Source organism: Callithrix jacchus, chromosome 11, assembly GCF_049354715.1.
Source record: "Callithrix jacchus isolate 240 chromosome 11, calJac240_pri, whole genome shotgun sequence".
In the NCBI taxonomy this organism is placed as follows: domain Eukaryota; kingdom Metazoa; phylum Chordata; class Mammalia; order Primates; family Cebidae; genus Callithrix; species Callithrix jacchus.
In genome coordinates, this window is record NC_133512.1 from 2,021,503 (window position 1) to 2,037,361 (window position 15,859).

At 41.1% G+C, this 15,859-nt stretch overlaps 1 protein-coding gene across 34 annotated transcripts in view; it reads left to right on the forward strand.

The window, feature by feature from the left end:
* Nucleotides 1-1,937: 1,937 nt before the first annotated feature.
* The window catches only part of BBS9 (Bardet-Biedl syndrome 9), a 749,186-nt gene continuing 735,264 nt past the window's right edge, over nucleotides 1,938-15,859 (forward strand). For 25 of the 34 annotated variants that reach the window (XR_013523801.1, XM_078342174.1, XM_078342170.1 and 22 more), the window contains exon 1: nucleotides 2,207-2,683. The gene's annotated coding sequence lies outside the window, so the exon portion shown is untranslated. The other 9 variants (XM_078342175.1, XM_054236977.2, XM_078342167.1 and 6 more) reach the window with 1 other exon arrangement.

The following is a 15,859-nucleotide window of genomic DNA, read 5'->3' on the forward strand; positions in this document are numbered from 1 at the left end:
CCCTCCCAATTCCAGTGATTCTCATGCCTCAGCCTCCTGAGTAGCTGGGGCTACAGGAATGCACTATCACTATGGATTTATTTTTTTATTTTTAGGAGAGATGGGGTTTTGCTATGTTGGCCAGGCTGGTCTTGAGCTCCTGGTCTCAAATGATCCTCTTGCGTTGGCCTCCCAAATTGCTGGGATACAGGCATGAGCCATTGTGCCCAACTCTTAAAAAGTATTCTTAAATACAGGTTTCTGATGACTTTAAGATCAATGTACAAAATAACAATTTCCATAACTGTAATAAAATAATAGGTCCATGAAACTATTAAGATCAGGCAGAACAAAAATTAATAACATGAATTTAAATAAATAATGAAGACACTGTTTTTATTCTACTTGAAATGTTGTAGGTTCATTACTCAAAGTTTTCCAGATTTAAGAAAATCTTGTCTCTTAAGTGATTTATAATTACAGCAATTTGATTAAGTATACTTGCATAAACAAAGATAAAAACTTTCTCTTGATTCTTCCATAATTAGAAAACCATTTCTGAGTCTTATGGTAATAAGGTTCTAATAATCTGCTCTCTCTGTACAGCAGAATCTCTTAGAAACTGGTTTTATTACCAAGGCTTTGACTGGAAGGTCATTTTTGAAACTACTGAGGCTGGGCGCGGTGGCTCAGGCCAGCAATCCCAGCAGGTTGGGTGACTGAAGTGGTGGATCGTTTGAGCCCAGGAGTTAGAGGGCAACCTGGATATGGTGAAACTCCCTCTCTCCAAAAATACAAAAATTAGCCAGGCGTGGTGGTCTGTGCCTGTAGTCCCAGCTTACTAGGAAGGTTGAGGTGGAAGAATCGTTTGAGCCCAGGAAGCTGAGGCTTCAGTTCTTCTGTGAGCGGTGATCGTGCCACTGCACTCCAGTCTGGGCGACCCTGTCAGTGAGACCCTGTCTTAGTAAAAACAAATAAACAAAACCTAAAACTGGAATGATATTCTGTACTGGGAATGTGGATTTGTGATGAAATACAGGAAATTTAAAGCCTACGCTAGAATTAATTGAAAAAAGGCAAAACAAAACAAAACAAACATTCAAGGTTGGCTATATTGAATTTGAATGCAAAGATTTAAAAAAAAGCAAAACACAAAAAACAAAAGACAAAACATAGATACAAACGCGTATACCAGGAAATACACTCTAAGGTATATACGAAAAATATATTTAACACGTGTGTATCAGGACGCAGGTACGAGTAACTTCAAAGCAGCGCTGTTTCAAATAGTAATGAAAAGGGAAAAACTGGGGCCGGGCGCGGTGGCTCACGCCTGTAATCCCAGCACTTTGGGAGGCCGAGGCGGGTGGATCACGAGGTCAAGAGATCGAGACCATCCTGGTCAACATGGTGAAACCTCGTCTCTACTAAAAATACAAAAACTTAGCTGGGCATGGTGGCGCGTGCCTGTAATCCCAGCTACTCAGGAGGCTGAGGCAGGAGAATTGCCTGAACCCAGGAGGCGGAGGTTGCGGTGAGCCGAGATCGCGCCATTGCACTCCAGCCTGGGTAACGAGAGCGAAACTCCGTCTCAAAGAAAAAAAAAAAAAAAAAAAAGGAAAAGCTGGAAACTGTTCAAAAGCGCCATCATCTGGATGATCTTGGTCTTGCGCGCCCAGTCTTCAATGTGAATAATGTACTGGACCAGCACTACCCCCGCCACCAGGGCGCACAAGCTGGCGCTCGCTACACCACCTATCCTCGCCACGGCCGCACCGTCCACGGACGGGGCCCTCACGCGCGTCCCAGCCGGAAAAAAACAGACGACTCGCGGCGATACCGACTCTCAGAAGCGCGGGACCTTAGAGCACCACGGACAGGCCCGCGACGCCCCGCCCCCGCCAGGCCCCACCCACACGCGCCGAGGGGAGGGGGCGGGCTCGCGGCCTGAGGGGCGTGGCATGAGCCCGAAGACCAGGCGGGAGGCGGGTCTTCCTTGAAGAACTGCAGCCCGGCCAGGGCAGAGGAGTGCAGTAATTACCCTTTTCTGCTAATGAGGACTAGTTCGTGGTTCACTCGAGCCCCGCCCCGGTAGAAAACTGATTCCAACCGCGGCCCGCTCAGACGTCGGTCTCCGCCTTTGCGCCTCAGCCGCTCTGGACTCCAGCCCCCAGAAGACAGCGCGGCGCGGCGTGACCTGCGCAGTGGCATCCGTTGTAAGTGCTATGACAACCGTGCGAAGATGGCTCGGAGTTAGGCTGGAGAGGGGAGGTGTCCCTTCCGCCGCGGCCGTCGGGTTTCTGCTGCGTCCCACTCGCCGCCTCCTCCATCCTTTCCTCCTCTGTGTGAGCAGAAGGACTTGCAGTTGTTCTTGCCTGCCCAGTGTCTTCCAAGGGATAGATGCCGCTTCCTCTGCTGGGCTCTGGGGGTGACGGGGGCGCAGGGGAGCTTTCTGGGGGAATTGCTCCAACTCTGTGGAGCTAGTGGTGCTGCCTGGTGGAGCTCTCTCTTTGCCCGGAACGTGGAACAAGTTCGAAGGCGAGAACGAGAGGGAATAGTAAAGCTAAAGGTCGCTTTTCTCTGCACCCTCCGTTCTTGCTCCCTCTGTTCCGTCACTGGGACCTTGTCAGGCGTTCAGAAAGGGAAATTTGCGGAACTAAGGTTCACAGAAAGGTGGGACAGAGCTCATCTGACGTGGCATCAGGTAAGATTGTTTGTCTGGTGTTAAACTTCGGGCACATGAATGCCATTTCCATGTATTGTGAACCAGATCCTCTGATGCAATATAATGGTTTGGGGGCTGTAAGGTGATTGATTTCTTAGGAAGATGTTTGCATTCAAATAAACAAACACTAGGAGCGCAAAGTGTGTGAGAGTCTGTGAACATCTTTGAGAAAAGGGGGATAAGAATTTTTAAGTATTGCATTGAGGAATGTCACGTGGAGCATGAGCATCCTCCTGAGACACTTCAACAGGTTTCTGAGGAAATGGTCAAAGCAGTTCCCAGCCTAACACTGAAGTAGGATGCATGTACTAATACTCCCTAATCCTTTTCGTAATAGTAAAAATGAAGCTATATCTTATAGGTATACACATACTACACGTACTCATTGATAAACAACTTGAAAGATGCTACAGGATAAGCTATGGGTCTTAAGTTGGCCGGCATATAGCGAGAGAAAGATTTTCTAACTTAGCATTTTCTAAAGAAAATAATTGCTGAGTTTTTTTTTCATGAAAAAACTGAAGAATTAAAAAAAGAAATTTTAGGAAACCCAGAAGTTTTTAAAGAATAACTTTAAAAACCTTTATTTGTTAAAACAGCCACCTCTTAAATGAAACCTAAATCTGAGTAAACTTGTTTTGGAAAATAACATGATATACATAGGTATTCAAGAAAGTGTCAAATGAAAAGTATAGAAGAGAATTTCTAGAGTTTAGGGGTAAGGAGATTATCTCCCATTTATTATTCTAGTAAGGTATTAGAAACTAATCTGTTGTGCCTATTTATAGGAATGCACCTGTTAAAACCTTCAAATTATTGTTTTCTAATCATCTTTGAACAATTTAATCAAATGTATTAAATGTATTTAATCAAATGTATTTACTACAGTTTGAACTTGTGGTGATTAGAATTAGTGTGAATAGAGCTACTGCTTTATAGTCTACATGGAGGAGGGTGTGCATAGGCTGTTTGTTTATGGTTCCGGGTACCCACTGGGGCAGGTCGCTTAGCCTCTGTGTATTGAAGGGTACCTGAATCATAGTATCTACAATTTACTTTGTTGTTTTGTTATGAAGATTAAGACAGAATGCTTGCAAAGCATTTAGGATCCTGACTGGGCTTTAGTAAATGATTAGTATTTTCCTTTAAGGCGAAGTCATTAAAAACCTGATTTTTGGTGTTTATTTTCCAAGTACGTAAAGAAAAATCAGTGAGAAACTGGAAATCAATATTGAATGAAAAGGGGATAAAATGCAAACTTCAGTTTCTTACTTTTATTCAAGATAGTTAACTGATTAAAAAAATCAATGTATATATATTTTATTTTTTGTTCTTTAGAACACTGTTTATTTTTGTAACCCAAAAGCCAGGTTTCATGACTGAAAAATATTTTATTAGTATTGTTCCTTACTATCCTTCCTCCTAACCTATCAGCACCAGACCCAACTGCTTATGTTAATATCTCAGTGTCAAGGCCTATATCTTTCTTAGATTGGAATACAAGTTGGCATTTTATTTGGGTCTCAATTTATGGCTAAGTTTTCATTTTCTTGATGGCTTGGGTTGTCTTCCAGGAGAAAGGGTGGAATTTATTTTGCTATTGTTCTTTTTCTCATATTAAAAAAGTTTTAATCATTTTAATTTTTTCTGCCATGCTGGGCTAATGTCTTTATTTGTTGTAGAGACAAAATCTCACTGTGTTGCCCAGGCTGGTCTTGAACTCCTCAGCTCATGTGATCCAACCGCCTTGCCCTCCCATAGTGCTGGGATTACAGATGTGTGTGCCACTGTGCCTGGCCTATTGTTCTTAAATAGTAATAAAGGTGGCCAAAATACAGGAGTGTTCTACTTTAAAAAAAGAAAGTGAAACAATTTTTTTTGTGTGGAATTTGAAGAACAAGCGAAAGTATAAGGAATAACAAAATGAACCCCCAGGTATTCATCACCATTTTTTCTCTTTAAAAAAAAAAACAACACAGCTTCCGGTCGGGCGCGGTGGCTCACCCCTGTAATCCCAGCACTTTGGGAGGATGAGGCGGGTGGATCACGAGGTCAAGAGATTGAGACCATCCTGGTCAACATGGTGAAACCCCGTCTCTACTAAAAGTACAAAAAAAATTAGCTGGGCATGGTGGCACGTGCCTGTAATCCCAGCTACTCAGGAGGCTGAGGCAGGAGAATTGCCTGAACCCAGGAGGTGTAGGTTGCGGTGATCCGAGATCGCGCCATTGCCCTTCAGCCTGGGTAACAAGAGCGAAACTCCGTCTCAAAACAAAACAAAACAAAACAAAACAAAACAAAACAAAACAAAACAAACCAGCTTCCTTGAAATATAATTCAAATACTGTACAATTCACCCATTTAACGCAAAATTCAGTTCCTTTTTTGTATGTTCACAAATACGTGCAATCATTACCACAGTCAAGTCTGGATTATTTTTATCAACTCAAAAAGAAACCTCACATCCTTTAGCTATAACTCTCCTTCCCTCTTTCTTCTCCCCTACCCCCAGACCTAAGCAACTGCTACTACTTTCGGTCTCTATGAATTTGCCTATTCTGGATATTTTATATAAACAGAATTATATAATAGGTGGCCTTTTGTGTCTGGCTTCTTACACTTAGCATGTTTTTAAAAGCCAGATATGTCTGATTCTAAAACCTATATGCTCTTCATTTATGTTGTAACATATATCCGTATTTTGTTCTCTTCTTTTATATGGCCAAGTAATATTCCACTGTATAGATACTACCTTTTGTTTATATATTCATCAGCTGATGGACATTTGGGTTGTTTCCAAATTTTGGCTATTATGTATAATGCTACTACATACAACTATGTGTAAGTTTTTTTGTATGGACATTTGTTTTCATTGCTCTTGGATAGATAGACACTTTAGAGTTAAATTGCTGTGTCATATGGTAATTCTATGTTTAAGTGTTAGAGGAACTTCTAGATTATTTTCTAAAGTGGTTGCATCATTTTGCATTCCCACTAGCAGTACATGAGGGTTCTGATTTCTCCATGTCCTCACCAACACTTATTACTATCTGACTTCTTCGATTCTGTCATACTAGGTGTGAAGTGGTATCTCATCGTTTTGATTTGTGTTTCCCTGATGACTAATGGTGCTGAGCATCTTTTTTTTTTTTTTTTTTTTTTTTTTTTTTTTTTTTAGATGGAGTTTTGCTCTTGTTGCTCAGGATGAGTGTGATGGTCTCCGCTCACTGCAACCTCCACCTCCCAGGTTCAAGCAATTCTCCTGCCTCAGCCTCCCAAGTAACTGGGATTACAGGCACCTGCCACCATGCCTGGCTATTTTTTTTGTTTTTTGTATTTTTAGTAGTGACGAGGTTTCACCATATTGACCAGGCTGATCTTGAACTCCTGACTTCAGGCGATCTGTGCGCCTTGGCCTCCCAAAGTGCTGATATTATAGGTGTGAGCCACCGAGCCTGGCCTTGAGCATCTTTTTATATTCTTATTGGCCATTCATATATCTTACTTGGAAAAATACATATTCAGACCCATGGTTCATTTTTAATTGGACTTCAAAAAAAATTATTGAGTTGTATGAGTTCTTACATATTAAAGATATAAGTTTCTTATCAGATATATGATTTGCAAATATTTTCTCCCATCATTTCATCTTCTTGATGGTGTCCTTTGAAATCCAAAAGTTTTTAAGTTTTGATGAAGTCTAGTTTATTTATTGATTTTGTTTTTTTTTTTAAGATGGAGTTTCGCTCTTGTTACCCAGGCTGGAGTGCAATGGCACGATCTCGGCTCACCGCAACCTCCGCCTCCTGGGTTTAGGCAATTCTCCTCCCTCAGCCTCCTGAGTAGCTGGGACTGCAGGCACGCGCCGCCATGCCCAGCTAATTTTTTTTTTTTTGTATTTTTAGTAGAGACGGGGTTTCACCATGTTGACCAGGATGGTCTCGAACTCTTGACCTCGTGATCCACCCGCCTCGGCCTCCCAAAGTGCTGGGATTATAGGCGTGAGCCACCGCGCCCAGCCCTTGATTTTGTTTTTTTGAGATAAAGTCTCACTCTGTTGCCCAAGCTGAGGTGCAATGGCATGATTTTAGCTCACAGCAACCTCAAACTGTTGGGCTCAAGCCTTAAACTCCTGCCTCAGCCTCTCAAGTAGCTGGGACTATAGGCACACACACCATGCCCAGCTAATTTTTTATTTTTTGTATAGATGGGGTCTCGCTTTGTTGCCCAGGCTCTTCTCAAACTCTCAGCCTCAAGCAGTTTGCCTGCCTTAGCCTCCCAAAGTGATGGGATGCCTGTAGGCATCAGCCACTGCACCTGGATTTATTTATTTATTTATTTAAAGACAGAGTCTTGCTCTGGCATCCACGCTGGAGTGCAGTGGTGCAATCACAGTTCTCAGTAGCCTCAACCTCCTAGTGTCAAGCAATTCTCCCACCTCAGCCTCCCCAGTAGCTGGGACTACAGGCACATGCCATCACACTTGGCTAATTTTTATATTTTTCATAGCAATGGGTCTCATCATGTTGCTAAGCCTGGTCTGAGACTCCTAGCTCAAGCAATCAGCCTCCCAACGTGTTGGAATTACAGGCTTGAGCCACCATGCCTGGCCCTTATTTATTTTTTATTGCTCATGTTTCTGGTGTCAAATCCAAAAATCCATTGCCAAATCTGAGGTCATAAAGATTTACTTATATAGTTTTCTAAGAGTTTTATATTTTTAGTTATACGTTAGTTTATACTTAGATCTTTGACACATTTTGAGTTAATTTTAAAAATCTGTTTGGAGGTAAGTGTCCAATTTCTTTCTTTTGCATGCGGCTATTCAGTTGTCTGAGACCCATTCGTTGCAATTACTCATTGAATGATCTTGGCACCCTTATTGAAAATCCGTCGATCATAGATGTGTGGGTTTATTTCTGGACTGTCAGCAGATTCCATCTATCTTTATGTCTATCCTTATGCTAGTGCCATACTGGCTTAATTATTGTTGCTTTCGTAAGTTTTGACATGGGGATGTGTGAGTTCTCTACCTTTGTTCTTTTTAAATTTTAAGATTGTTTTTGCTATTCTGGGTTTTTGGAAGTTCCATACAAATCTTAGAATAACCTTGTTTATTTCTACAGAGAAGCCATCTGGGAATCTTACAGGGATTGCACTGAATCTGTCGATTGATTTAGAAAGTATTGCCTCCCAACAATATTAAATCATGAACATGGGATGTTTTCCATTTCTTTAGCTCTTCTTTCATTTATATAGCAATGTTTCATAGTTTTCTAAATATAAGTTTTATACTTCTTTTGTTAAAATTATTCCTAAGTATTTTTTTTTCTTTGAGATGGGGCTTGCTCTGTTACCCAGGCTGGAGTGTAGTGGTATGATCATAGCTCACTATAATCTTGAACTCCTGAGCGAAGTGATCTTGCCTCAACCTCCTGTGTGACTAGGATTACAGGTGTGCATCACCGTATCGGGCTAACCTATGTATTTTATTCTTTTGGGTGCTATTGTAAATGTAATTTTTTAAAATTTCATTTTTGGATTGTTCATTGCAAGAATATAGACATATAATTGATATTTGTGTATTTATTTTATATCCTGTAACCTTGCTGAACTCATTTTTTAAGTTTCTAATAGCTTTTTAGTGAATTCCTTAGGATTTTCTATATACAAGATTATGTCATCTGTGAGTAAAGATAGTTTTACTCCTTTTTTTCCAATTTGGAAGTCCTTTATTTCTTTTTCTTACCTAATTGCTGTAGGTAAGAGCATCCAGTATGATTTTGAATAGAAGTGGTGAAGGCAGACATCCTTGCCTTGTGACTGATTTTAGGAGGAAAGTGTCCAGTTTACACCATTAAGAATGATGTAAGCTGTGGATTTTGCATAGATGTCTTTCATCACTGTGAGGATCGTTCCTCCTATTCCTAGTGTTTTGAGTGTTTTTTATAATGAAAGAGTTGGATTTTGTCAAGTTCTTTGTCTGAGTTTATGGAGGTGATCAAGTGGCTTTTGATTTAGATTTTATCAATATGGTGTATTACATTAATTCATTTCTGGATGTTAAGGATGCCTACCTTGCATTCCTCAGGTAATTCTATTTGATCCTGTTACATAATACTTTTAATATGTTGTGGGATTCAGTTAGCTACTAGTATTTTGTTGAGAATTTTTGCATCCATATGCATAAAGGGATATTGGTCTGTTGTTTTCTTGTGATGCATTTGGTTTTGGCTTAGAGTAACAATAGGCTTACAAAGTGAGGTGGGAAGGATTCTCTCTTTTATTTTTTTGGAGTGGGTTTTGAAGAATTGGTATAAATTTGCTTTGTTTGGTAGAGTCCACCAGTGAATCTGTCTTGGCCTGGCCTTTTCTTCATGGATAGTTTTTTGATTACTAATTCAATTTCTTTCTTTATTGTGAATCTGTTTAGATATTTTATTTCTTCTTGAGTCAGCAGAGGGACTCCTCTGTTCTTGGGTATACCAGTGGAGTGTACCCAAATCCTCTGCTCCCCCCTGGGTGTGTCTCCTGTGCTGTCCGTGCCCAAAGTCCAGAGGGGGTCAAGGTAGCAGGGGAGTGGCGTATCAGCACTGCCCCGAGCATGCCACACCTGGCCGGGTTGCGACAGACCCTAGGCTCGCCTTCAACATTGCTTTGAAATCCGAGTTGGCGCTGGGAGTTGGGAGAGGCCAAGGAGCGGGAGTTGGCACTTCCAAACTGCAGGGGTAAGGGGTGCTTTCCGGGCCTGCGAGAGTGCAATGATGCCTGGGTCTGGAGCTATGTCTGGTTGGCTGCAGCTGCGCCCATGAGCGCAGGACTTCTGCCCCTCCAACTTGGTAGGGGCCGGGCTCCTGCCTGTTCCCAGCCCCTGCTGGCTCCAGAGTGGGCATGCCTCCCCCGCTGCAGCCAGTGCCTTTGCAGTGGCTGCCATCACTGCTACCTAAGTTGTCTTTTGAAATCCACCCATTTTAATCAAACGAAATTAGTGGTATCCCAACTTTGTACTCATGGGAGTTTGTAGATTCTTAATTTCGTGGGAGTGGGCAGTGCTCCTTCTCTGCTTCTACCTTTGAAATTGGAGAGAGGCACTTGGGAAACACATTGTGACTATTGATTATCAGCCCAAATTGTTTTTTTCTATTGTTTATTACTTACATCTTTAAAGATGTAAGTCCTTATTTTTCAATAAATTATTGTCTGCAATGGTGCATGATACAACTTCGGACAGTGGGGGAACAAACATACAAGATGTTTATGTAATGGAATTGATGAAATTCTGCTATGTACTACCTCATGTTTTTCCCTCCCATGGAAGTCGTTGTTGTCTGGAATACTGTTGCTTTGAAATAATTAAGGTAGCTGTGGTCTTGTGAGGAAGAGCTGTTTGTTGGACATAGGTTTAAAATCAGCCCTTCCTCCGTAGTCTTTAAAGATGAAAACAAAGCAAACAATCAAAAAATCCTTCCGTCGACATACTTTTTCAGTTTTTTGATATTAAATGGCAGATTATTGGCAGCCGAATGAGACAGGGGTCTAGAGACCAGGGAGAGAGTATGGAGAAGCAAGGTCCTGCCCATAGCTGTGTGAGGTATAGGAATCATCTCTGGGCCTCGCCTATGAAATGAGAGGTTCAGCTAATTGATGGATACCTTCCAGCTGTTTTAGGTCTTTGATTGGAAAAAATTTTTTCAAGCCCTCAAAAGGTAACTGATGGCAGAGCTCCTCTGAAAAAGAAGGGGAAAACTGGCGCTCTGATTATTATCCACTTAGGCAATCAGGTATCAGTTACGTCAGTGTCTCTTCAACCTTAAGGTGCATGTGATTCACCTGGAGATACTATTTGGAGAGGATGAGATTCAACATTTCTCATAAGCTTTTGGGTGATACAGAAGCTGCTGATCCAGGGATTACACCTTGAGTAGCGAGGAACCAAGCTGTTAAAAAGGAGGATTTCAGGAGCTAAAAAAAGTGGTGAGTGAATAAGGAAAAATTGATAGAGTAGGAGAAACAAGAATGATTTTATTTTATTTTTTTTTAAGAGACAGGGTCTGGCTTTGTTTCCCAGACCGTAGTGCAGTGGTACAATCATGGCTCACTGTAGCCTCCACTCCTGGGCTCAAGTGGGAGACTGGCTAATTTTTTTTTTCCTTTTGCCGGGGGAGAGATGGGGTCTTGCTCTGTTGCCCAGGCTGGTCTCAAACTCCTGGCCTGAACCGATTCTGCTGCCTTGGCTTCCCAAAGTGCTGGCATTACAGACATGAACCACTGTGCATGCCCAAAAATGATTTAAATGATGCCTTTGTTATTTTGTCAGTATAAGTAGATTTCTAATTTTCTGTTAGAAGTTAATGAGAAATGAATGTCTTCTATAGGCATTCCTATTTGTAGACATTGTTGGAAAGTTAGTTCTTTTGTATTGGAGGATTAAAAAAAATTTTTTTTTGTCTTTTATCTTTTATTTTAACTGCCCACTAGATCATAATATTAGAGGATTTTTTTTTGTATTCATTCCAGCAAGCGGAAAAAATTTAATAACTAACAGGTTTTTAAGGCCATTTTTCTAGGATAGCTGTTTTCACTTGATGCAGTATTTATATTCGAACTCCAGCTTTGTCTCTCGTGGTCACTTACCTGAGGATTTTGATTTTTTGAGTATGTTATTCATTATCATTGATGGAAAAAACTCTTCTCTTTCTCCTTTACCTGGTTTAGCATGTTTTCTAGGCAGGCCCTATGAAGTTTTCTTTTCTGCCTGTGTTAGGCAAAGGTAAGACACCCTTTGAGTATTATAAAGTTCTTCCTTTCTTATTTTCTCTGCTTGAGACTTTTGAACTGGCTGATGCAGAAGTGAGCAGAGGATCACTTACTCTTTGGTTGGTTACTACTAATTTCTGTCCTTGGCTGTGTCTCCAAGTGGAGCTTATGCTTCCAACTCTTCATTTTTTTTTTTATGGTATATCAGCAGCATTTGATACAGCTGGTCACTTCCTTTTTCTAGACACACTTGTTTTCACTCCCTTCCAGATAACTCACTTCTGGTTTTCTTTTCGTCTTAGCGGATGCCCCTGTTAAGTTTCTGGTGGATCCCACCTCTTCTGAACCTCTGTACCAGTCTTCTGCCTTCTAACCTTGTGCTGGTTTTCCCAGATTTCTCATCAGGCACTTTTTCCCTTTCTTGATTATGCTTTTTATCCTTTTATCATACCTATCCTTCATAGCCGTGAAGATGACTATGCTGTGTCCTGTGAGTCCTCCTAGGGAATCATTGGCATTTTTTTTTTCTTTTTGAGACGGAGTTTCGCTCTTGGTACCCAGGCTGGAGTGCAATGGCGTGATCTCGGCTCACCGTTCCTCGGCCTCCTGGGTTCAGGCAATTCTCCTGCCTCAGCCTCCAGAGTAGCTGGGATTATAGGCGCGCGCCACCATGCCCAGCTAATTTTTTGTGTTTTTAGTAGAGACGGGGTTTCGCCATGTTGACCAGAATGGTCTCGATCTCTTGACCTCGTGATCCACCCGCCTCGGCCTCCCAAAGTGCTGGGATTACAGGCTTGAGCCACCGTGCCCGGCCCAGGAAATCATTGGCATTTCAAGTGCAAATTTGGGTAATATTCTGCTCTGTGCTGCAAGAGAATGATGTATCCTCAGTGTTGTGGTCCACTAGTATGGCATATTACAGTTCTCCTAGGTAGTTGGCATATATAATAAAAATATATGGGATTTATTGAATACTTATTTTATTCTAAAAAGCATCCAATAGAAGTATAATACAGATGTTTATTATGTTTTTTGAATGCTTGCTGCCAGATTTGAAGTTTAGTCATCTGACAATTTGTATGCTTATATAATGCCATTAGTAATAACAAATGATGCAAATATTTTTCAGAAAGTCTCCCACATATTTTGAAACTCATTATAAATTCGTTTACCTGTTAGATATTCTTTCACTTCCATCAGCTTCCAGTCTTTATCTGGCTAATTTCTTTCTTAGCATAAAGAGAGGACCTTGGATGGAGTTTTCTTTCTTTCTCCTCCTGGTATTTGTTTTTTTTTCTAGTTCACACCTACCATGGAGGTATTTGTTTTTTTAAACTAGTCATCTTGAAATAATTTTAGACTCACTTTGAAGTTGCAAAAATAATGGTTTCCCAATGAAAACAGTACAGTGATCAAAACCATTTTTTACTTAGAGACAGGTTCTGTGTCATGTAGGTTGGAGTATAGTGGCTTGATCAAAGCTCACTGTAGGCCTGGCATGATGGCTCATGCCTTGTAATTCCAGCACTTTGGGAGGTCAAGGTGGGTGGATCGCTTGAGGTCAGGAGTTGGAGACCAGGCTGGCCAACATGGAGAAACCTCATCTCTACTAAAATACAAAAATTAGCTGGGTGTGTTGGCAGGTGCCTGTAATCCCAGCTACTCAGGAGGCTGAGGCAGGAGAATTGCCTGAACCTGGGAGGTGGAGGTTGCAATGAGCTGGGATTGCAACACTACACTCCAGCCTGGGCAACAGAGCAAGACTCCATTTCCAAAAAGTAAGTAAGTAAATAAATAAATAAAAGCTCGCCGCAGCCTCAAACTTCTGGGCTCAGTTGGTCCTCTTACCTTAGACTCCTGAGAGTAGTTGGGGCTACATGCATGGACCACTATGCCCATCTAATTTTTAGATTTTTTGTAGAGATGGGGTCTTTGTTGCCAAGACAAAGATAGATGTTAGCCACCATGCCCAGCCCACCGTTAAATTGGTGTTAGTATGATATTAAAGTTAAACTAAAGATTTAATTTGGATTTCATCAGGTTTTATGTTAGATGCACTTTTTTTTGTAAATAGTTCTAATAAATTATTCCTAAAGAAAGTACATTTTGTTGTTAACTCCTTGTAGTTACACCCTCCTGTAAGCCTAGCAACCACCTGTCTGTTCTACATTGGTATAATTTTGTCATTTTGAGAATTAGAAGTGTAATTATTTAATCTTTTACCTTTTTGGATTTTTTTCATTGAGCAGAATGCTCTGAAATCTCTCCAAGTTGCGTGTGCCCGTACTTTGTGTTTTAAAATTCTTCAGTTATGTTGGTATAGTGTGGATGTACCATCGTGTGTTTAACCAGAACATTGAGTTTTTTTTCTTTAATGTAAGTTTAAAAAAAATCACAAAAAGGGATCAAAACCAGAGCAACAGCTGACATTTATTGAGTGCTTATTATGCGCTAGGTGTTGTACTAAGTGGTCTACTGCATTACTTTTTGTAAAAAACTAAAGCTGTATATTTTTCATTTTTAATTGTGGTAAATTTATGTGACATAAAATTGAACATCTAACCATTTTTAACTATATAGTTTAGTAACGTTAAGTAAATTGACATTGTTGTACAGCCAATCTCCAGAACTCTTCCCTCATCCTGCAAAGTCAAAACTATACAGCTCTGCTTTCTCCCTAGCCCCTGACAATCCACCGTTCTTGATGTTTCTGTGACTACTCTAGGTACTCACCTAAGTGGAATCATATGGTATTTGTCTTTTTCAACTGGCTTATTTTACTTAACATAATGTCCTCAAGGTTCATCTACATAGCATCTGTCAGAATTTCCTTCCTTTTTAAGGCTGCATAATATTCCATTGTATGTGTATACCACATTTTCTTTATCCATTTATCCATTGATGGATGTTTAGGTTGCTTCTACATCTTGGTTATTATCTCTCCAAGATTCTGTCTTTATTTCTTCTGGATATCCACCCAGAAGTGGGATTGCTGGATCAAAACTTCTATGTTTAATTTTTTGAGGGACCTACCCACTGTTTTCCATAGCAGCTGCACCATTTTATATTCCCACCGACAGTGTACAGAGATTCCAATTTCTTCATGTCCTTGCCAACACTTGTTATTTTGTGTTTTTTTTTCTTCTTGAAATCATCATTCTTAGGTTGAATATATCTTTGGGTTTTTTTTTTGATAATGGATGTGAGGTGATATTGTTTTGATTTGCATATCCCTAATGATTAGTGATATTGAGCCTATTTTCATATGCTTCTTTGCCATTTGTATATCTTTTCTGTTGTTGTTTGCGACAGAATCTTACTCTGTAACCCAGGCTGGAGTGCAGTGTTGTGACCTTGGCTCACTGCAATCTCTGCTTCCTGGGTTCAAGCAATCCTGCCTCAGCCTCCCAAGTAGCTGGGATTACAGGCACCCACAACCATGCCAGAATAACTTTTGTATTTTTAGTAGAGATGGAGTTTTGCCATATTGTCCTGGCTAGTCTTGAATTCATGACCGTGGGTAACCCCCCATATAGGTACTGAGGAATGAGAGCTAAGCAGAACCCTGGCACAGTTAGGGCTTGAGGAATATCTTACTTTATAGTGTTACTACTCAGCTATTTCCTTTTATGTAATCCTTTACACAATCATATATTAGTTTATAGAATTAGGGTTGATGAATCCCTTTATACAATCCTCTCTATATAATCATGTAATAGTTGATAGTATGAGTGCCTAAAGAATATTTCCCTACACATATACCTATAATTATATCTTAGTTCATAATCGGAGGAATGCCTAGAGTGGACACAGTACAGAGCATGAATTAAGGAATAAGCAGCTTATAATCAGAGGAATGCCTAGAGCAGACACAGTGCAGAGCATGATTTAAGGGAAAACAGTTATGCCAGGACAGGAATCCATGGCCCAGGCGGCAGCGTTCAGTATTGTAAAGATACCCGCTGTATGGCAGGCTTGGGGCGAGAGCCACTCCTCCTGATAAAGGAGTTCTAGGACCTTGCTCCAGTTCTTGTGGAAGGCCGCCCTCAGACCGGCAATCCACCTTGGTAACTGTGAACTCTATCAGCTCTTGCTACTGTGCTGCTTGAAAAGCATCTTCCCATAGAACCCACTGGAAGCTGCCAGCAGGTGGCGGTAACCCTGACAGCTCTGTCACTGCTGTGTGACTTAAAGCATCCTCCTATAAATCTTCTTAGAAGTAGTTTGTCCATAGATAGAAGTGTTGCACACTGCACCCTCCTTACTGAGCACGACCCACTTTCAACCTTGGTGACCTAATGGGGGTGGACCCCTTACTGCGCACGGCCCTTGCCTTCATGGGAATGGGCCCCTTGCTGTGCACTGTCCACCTCCTGGCCTAGGTGACCTAATGGGGGT